The sequence below is a fragment of the Equus przewalskii genome, chromosome 7 (genome assembly GCF_037783145.1).
Source record: "Equus przewalskii isolate Varuska chromosome 7, EquPr2, whole genome shotgun sequence".
Taxonomy (NCBI): Eukaryota; Metazoa; Chordata; class Mammalia; order Perissodactyla; family Equidae; genus Equus; species Equus przewalskii.
In genome coordinates, this window is record NC_091837.1 from 81,524,862 (window position 1) to 81,532,311 (window position 7,450).

Here is a 7,450-nt window from a genome sequence, read left to right on the forward strand (position 1 = left end):
GAATGCTGCTAAACATCCTACAATGCCCAGAACAGGCCCCCATAGCAGAGAATAATCTCACAGAGCCGAGGCTGAGAAACCTGGGACTCGAACTACAGGACAGAGGCCGGCTGGAGGGGCCCCTAAGGCAAAACAAGGAAAAATAGGATAGAGCGGGAGTGGAGAGGAGAATGCTGGCTTGCTATCAGCTACAGTGACACGTGGAGGTGGCCAGGCTTGATTATTTTGAGACTCTGCTCAAAAGCTCTACCCAGGGAGGGTGTGGAGTCTCCAAAGAACCCACAGGAGCACCCTGTGAGAAGGAGATGACATTTGGCACCTCTTGTACCAAATATTAGATTACAACTGACCAGTCAAGTCAGGTCTTTCTGCTGCTCCCCCCTCCATCCTTCCCTTGCCCTATCTTGGGTATTGTGGGGGGGGGGGGGGGAGGGGTGGAAGAGCGTGGTGGGCAAAATGGTGAGGAAGCCCACATCTACTTCCTTTCCCCTTTGGGTTAGTGAGCCCGAACCAGACCCCAGCTGTGGTGGCTGGAGAAGCTTTAAATCAAGAGAGACTGAAGTTCTGATTTAGAAGAATTCTGGGTTTTATCATCTCTGAAAATGTCTTTATTACATGGAAGTGACTGGAGAAGTGCTTGTCTAAGGCATATGGTTTAGGGGATTAGGTCTGGGGATGGGGAGGAAGATGCAACAGATTGGGCTTGCAAGGACGCTGGAAAGAAAGAATTAAGTCGCATTTTCCTACCACCTGCCCAGCCCAGTTCACCAGTAAACTGGTTACAGGTATATTATCTCATTTAATAATCACAAAAAACATATGAGAAGGAAATCCCCTCTTATAAAGGAGGATACTGAGATACAGAATAGATATATAATCAGCTCAAGGTCACAGAGCTAATGGAAGCTGGTGGCTAGATTTGAACTCATGCAGACTAAGCTCAGATATAGAACTCCTAACCTCTGTACTTGATGCCAGCATCCTCCAACTGGCACTAACCCTTGAAAAATGGACACTGAATGCACCTAGAAGAATTCCTCTCTCCTCTATACCTTCTCCATTTTGGAGTCCCCAAATATTTGTCTTATCCTGGTAGTCCCTTTCTTGTCAACCAAAACATCCCTAGATGCAACCAGCCCAGTTGCATAGAGCATCTTTAATGGGCCAGGTGTTATATGTGAAAGAGCTTTATGGATGTTACTCCATTTGCTCACTCACCCAATAACCCCAGATTTAGGGGCTATGCCACCTAGTTCATGAAGAAATATAGGCTCAAAGAATTGGGTGAAGCATCCAGCTTGGTAAACAGCAGGGTATGGCTCCAGCTCTCTCTGACCCCCAAGCCCACATTCCTTCCACTGTGACTCATGGCTTTTGGACCACACACTGGGGCAGGCACCCTCTGGATGGCTTTGCTTTGACTTGTACATCACATGGCACCTCTGGCCACCCAATGTTGCCAAAAGAATTAGACTGTGCTTGTCCTTCAGGAAAACAGAACAAAACAAATCTTCTTGGCCAGACTCTGTGCTAGTCCCCACCAGGACACCAGGAAGAACAAGACCCCTTTCCTGCCCTGTGGGAGGGCACAGGCTAACTGGTGTTCACTGGCAGGAGAGCGTACCTCTGCCTGAGGTGGCTGGGCCCAGAGAGCACTGAGAACGAGGTGGGATTTTGTTTGGGCTGGGAGCACCCGTTAGATGTAGAAAGACAGCGAGGCGGTAGGAAATCCCATGAGGGAGAAGCATGTGCCCACTGGTTATGGAGGGAAAAATGAGGTGACCTGTGGGGGCCTCTGGATTGTAGTGGAACCTGAAGGAAACAACAGGCGCCCAGACTGAAACTGTGGCTGTGCAGCAGGTGTCCAGATTGCCTGATGACAGCAGTGCCCAGGGCTATGGAATTAACACCAGAGCTGCTTGTGGGAAGGCCATGTATAATGCGGATATAAAAATATAACAGCCGCATATTTATGCACACCCAGACGCGCACAGTAGGGAATAGGGTTACCGAGCCAAAGATTATGCAAATATTCAGCTTTGATAGATACTCCCACACAGTTTTCCAAAGTGGTTCTCCCAGTGCCTCCCTATCTTTTATTATTATTATTATTATTATTATTAAGTTATTACTATTGGTGATTACTTTTTCCAATTATGACTCTTATCAACCCACTGCCCGTCTTGCAGTAATTATGAGCTGGGCACTGTGCTAAGCATGACATATATTACAATTCAGCTTCCGCAACAATCCTATGAAGACCTGTTTGAGGCGAAAGGAGCTGAGGTTCAGAGGCCTGCATGAACTTGCCGAGCACACGTGGCTGGTAAGCTCTGTGGTTAGGATTTAAACCTCAGCCCTCTGACTCCAGAGCCTACTCTTTTCATCCCTACGCATTGGGTTACATTAAAAAATTTTTACTCTGTGAATTAAACCGTCTAACTTCAAGAGCAGATTTTCTTCTCTTTATGTTAGAAATGAAATATTACGTTAAATAGAAGACAAATGAATGTAGATAGAGATAAACTTTACCTAAATATTTACACAATCAGCCAACCTTCTAGGAATGTTTCCTTTTCAAACATTTCTGGTTAAAGGTAACACATTTTCTGAAAATTCTGAGCTTTTTCCTCAGGGGTCACATTCAGTCCACTCTATGCCATCTACCATTCACACGAGATTTAAAAGGCTTCCCTTCTTTGGTTTTAGCTCTTAGACCTGAAACTGCTTCTTCAACATTCTTGCCCTCAACCCCACCCCACTGTCACAGAATATTTAGTAGGTGGGCGTTTTCCTGTTCAGTGGCTTCTGAGCCTGTCCCCATCCTCCGCCTTGACAATAATAGCTGCTCCAGTTGGTGAGGGTTTTCAAGCGAGGGCATCAAAGTGTTTTACTAAGAGTAAATGACTGTTTCTGACCCAATTCCTGGAACAGAAAAAGAAGATGGAGTTTTTCCTGTTAGACACAAGATAGACCCAGATGTGTGCCTAGAATTTCTCACGGCCTTCCAGGAGGCCTGTCAGGCCCACGTGGCCTGAGCTCATGAACGGAGCCCTCCCTGTCTCTACCACAGCCTCTCTTGGGCCTCCCACAAATAGTAAATATCAACTCATAATTTTGATTGATGGGAAAAGAGCACCTGATTGGGCAGATAAATCCATGTATTTGAGTTGTCTTGGTTGTCTCTTCTACCTAACAAAAGTTTCTTTGCTGACTTTTAAAAAAAATTTCAGTATTTCTCAAAGTGTGTCTGGTGGAACAGTAGTTCTGTGCTGTGAAATACAAGCCCACGGTTAAAAAGTCTTGAAAAGGTTGTGCTGAACAGCATTAAACAGATTCCGTGTGCTTTCTAAGCTTTTGAGGAGTCAAGGTGCTTTGTGACTCTCTCGGGGAGGGTGTGGGGCCTCGTTTCTAGAATTTATGTGACCTCTAACCCTGGTGGTCACCCTGCATCTTGGAGGGCTATTGTTTTGTGGAGCAAGTTTTGGGAAAAGTAAACTTATCTGGGAAATCAACTTGAGGAGAAAAATCCAGATTTGTCAAGTTGCCAGGTGAGTGCTGTGGAAAGAACGCCAGTGTGGAGGCAGGAAGCCTGGATTCCAGCGTCCAAGATGCTCGCCCTTCAGGGGCACAGGTTCTACTTGATACAAGCATGGCCCTCATCTCAGTCATCTCAGATTCCTAGCGACGCCAATAGTCCCCTGAGCCAAGATGAACCTTTACCTGAGCCAATCCTACCCATCCATCTACGTGGAACCAAGCACTGCCTCCACCTCCAAAGCATGGTCAAGGGCTGCCTGAGCTGACTCTCCTCTTTGACATTGGGAATCAAGGTTGGCCTCCCCAAGGTGAAGAGGCATGATTGCTACGACCCCTCACTTTAGCAAAAGGATGGAAACACCTGAGGCAGAGACTCTCCTGTGCCAATTCTAGGATCTGACCCTAGTGGTCAAATGACTCCTTTTCCAGCAGTCCCAGGAAGGAAGTTACTAAGGGAGGTGGGAAGTGTCAAGGCAATAAAATCAGCTTCTTCTCCTCGACAACATATGGTTGTTTTTTCTGTCTAATTATAAACACAGACCTGGCTGTTTTCCTGCAGGCTAGCCAGTTTTTTACTTTTTTTTTTTTCTGAGGAGGATTAGCTCTGAGCTAACATCTGCTGTCAATCCTCCTCTTTTTGCTGAGGAACATTGGCCCTGAGCAAACATCTGCGCCCATCTTCCTCTACTTGGTATGTGCGATGCCTGCCACAGCATGGCTTGATCAGTGGTGCATGAGTCCACGCCCACGATCTGAACTGGCAAACCCCGGGCTGCCAAAGTGGAACATATAAACTTAACTGCTGTGCCACCGGACTGGCCTAGTTTTTTACTCTTTATTTGGATTTCTCTTACATAAGCACCACTGCATATGGTTATGTAGGTTGATCACTGCACAAGGGCCCCCCACTGAGAGGGTGAGAGGGCATTCTATTCCTAGAGCAGTGCATCAGAGTGTGGGGCTGTGCTTGTCTGAGGAAGGGTCACGTCTGTTGAATTCACACAAAGGTGCTGTGTAGCCTACCAGGGGCCCTGCTCTGAACTCAGTAAAATTTGCAAAAGAAATAAAAGCATCCTCACATAATCATTATTACTACTATTATAATTACCATTGCTGATATCAGCATCATCAATTCAATATTTTACTTTGTTAAGACAATGATCCTTATGTAAAATTAGGCCAATTAGAAGTAGGTAGATTTTCGCTTGCACACTGTTGGTGGGAATGTAAAATGACCCAGCTGCTGGGGAAAACAGCATGGAGGTTCTTCAAAAAATAAAAAATAGAACTACCATATGATCCAGCAATCCCACTTCTGGGTATATATCCAAAAGAAATGAAATCAAGATCTCAAAGAAATATTTGCACTCCTATGTTCATTGCAGCACTATTTACAATAGCCAAGAGAAGGAAATAACCTAGGTGCCCATCAATGAATGAATAAAGAAAATGTGGTATATACATACGATGGAATATTATTCAGCCTTAAAAAGAAGGAAACCCTGCCATACGTGACAACATGGATGAACCCGGAGGACATTATGCTAAGTGAAATAAGCCAGTCATAGAAGGACATATACCACATAATTCCACTTACATGAGGCATCTAAAATAGTCAAACTCAAAGAAGCAGAGAGTAGAATGGTGATTGCCAAGGGCTGGGAGGAGGGGACAATGGAGAATTGTTCAACAGGTATAAAATTTCAGTTATGCAAGATGCATAAGTTCTAGAGATCTGTTGTATAACATCGTGCCTATAGTTAACAATACTGCATTGTGCACTTCAAAATTTGTCAAGAGGGTAGATCTCATGTTAAGAACTCTTACCACAATTAAAAAAAAAAGAAGTAGTTGATTTTAAGAGCAAATAAGCTTATGAGAAATAAGCCATCTTATGAGGCCATAACTACCCAGGGGGAGAGGGCTAGTGGGGGCAGGGGAATCTTTGTATATATTCTGAGTCCTGGTAACAGCCGGGACTGTGGGAATGAGCATCCCACTCACTGAGATGACAAGTTGAGATCTGACTCAACTCCTTGGTTTCATTCTTGCCTCCTCCTCAGCCAACCTACGGTTCAAAAGAGGTCATTACCATCACCATCTCCAGTTCCATCACTCCTTAGGGAGGACACGTGGACAAAGGATGTTTTATGCCTAAGGACCAAAGCTTGGGCACTTGGTGCACTGTGCCCAAATCAACACGCCTCCTTTCCTTTTTCAAGAGCCTGGTCTTGATTACTAAGTGGGATCCAACACTGAAGGTGGGTTATGGGGAGCTGGGATGAGCTGTTTCCCCCTGCCCTTAATTCTTCTTCTTTGCTGACTTAGGGGAAAGCAGGAACTAAATGAGTAGGTTAACTAGGTCAATGGTTTCCAGGTGGAGACCAGGTTTTCCCATGCTTGGGGAGGCAGCATTTTGACGTTGTTGGCAGGAAAGTCAGCCTGACTGAGCTGGCCAATGTGAGATCATCCTGAGTGTCATTCTTTTTGCCATAAAATTCATCCCAGTGGGAACACAGGCACCAATAACGGAGCTCCAATAGGGAGTGAATTAACCACTGAGTAATGGATTTATTTCTTCATTAAATAAAATTGTATTGAGCATCCAAGAGGCAAAGCTGTTTGCCCACCTAGCTATGAAACTTACCCAATAGACCATCTTTTCCTATCTCCAACTTGTCCACAAAATTATCAAGAAAATTTTCCTCAGTTCATTCATTTACTCATTAATTCATTGGATAAACATTTATTGTGTTAGACACTGGCCAAAATGTGGTGGATGAAAAACATGAATAAGACAGAGGCCATAGTCATACAGAAGATGAGCAGCAATCCTCCAGGATCTGAACTGAGTCTTAAAGGATGAGCAGGCATTAATTAGGTGAAGAAAGCAAGGGAGGGAACAGCATATGCAAAGCAGAGAGGCACAGGGTTAGGCCTGGTTGTTGGGACTCATGAGAATGGAAGCTGTTTATTTCACTTAGCATAATGCCCTTAAGGTCCCTCCATGTTGTCACAAAAGGCAGGATTTCCTTCTTTTTAATTGCTGAATAGTATTCCATTGTATATGTATATGTGTGTATACACACACCACATTGAGGAGGGCAGTCTTGGAAGTGTCATTTTTCATTCAGATCATGTGATTATTTTTCTAAATTAATTAACTCATTTTCAATTCCAAGTTTTTTGGGCAGAGAGGCCAAGTGAAGCAACAGCTATAGATGTGTTGGTTCCATTGGAAGAAGAACGTCTCAAACAGTTAAATGATGGCACTTTTATGTCAGTGTCACGAGCTGTTTCAAATGGACAATCATTTGCGGTAATTTCAGTAATGGCTCCCTTTGTCTTTTGCTGGTTCATAAAGCTTTGGTAATTTCGGTCTATCACATGAAAAACATCTGACATTATTATGTTTTCAATTGTGAATTTAGTTAAAAAGTTCAATATTAAAGATAAAATTATTTATTTTTATAGTGATAGCATAAATACTGTAGTGACCTCAATGTTATAATGAAAGCAATTTTCTTTCCCAAATTGAAAAAATTCTCATGAAACAGCCGTAGGCTTGGAGTTGGTTGTGGTGCTCACAAAATTCGTAATTGTGCCCAAATATGCTGTGCGACTCTATACCAAAACAGAAGGTGCAGTTGTAAAAATTTACAAAGTTTTAAACGTAAACACAGAGGAACTACAAAATTTTTGAGAAGCCATCACCAGTTGGATTTTAGAAATGCTTGAATCTTTGAAGAACTATGCTGGAAACCAACTTACATCCCAATAGTCTTAAGGTCTTCTTGTTTTTGGCAAACGAATCCTGTATCTTTCGGCTGTATTTTGTTCACTATCAGTTGGAAGACTCGAATCAAAGCATTTAACGAACAGAGAACCCTAAAACCTCAGCTTTTGGTGC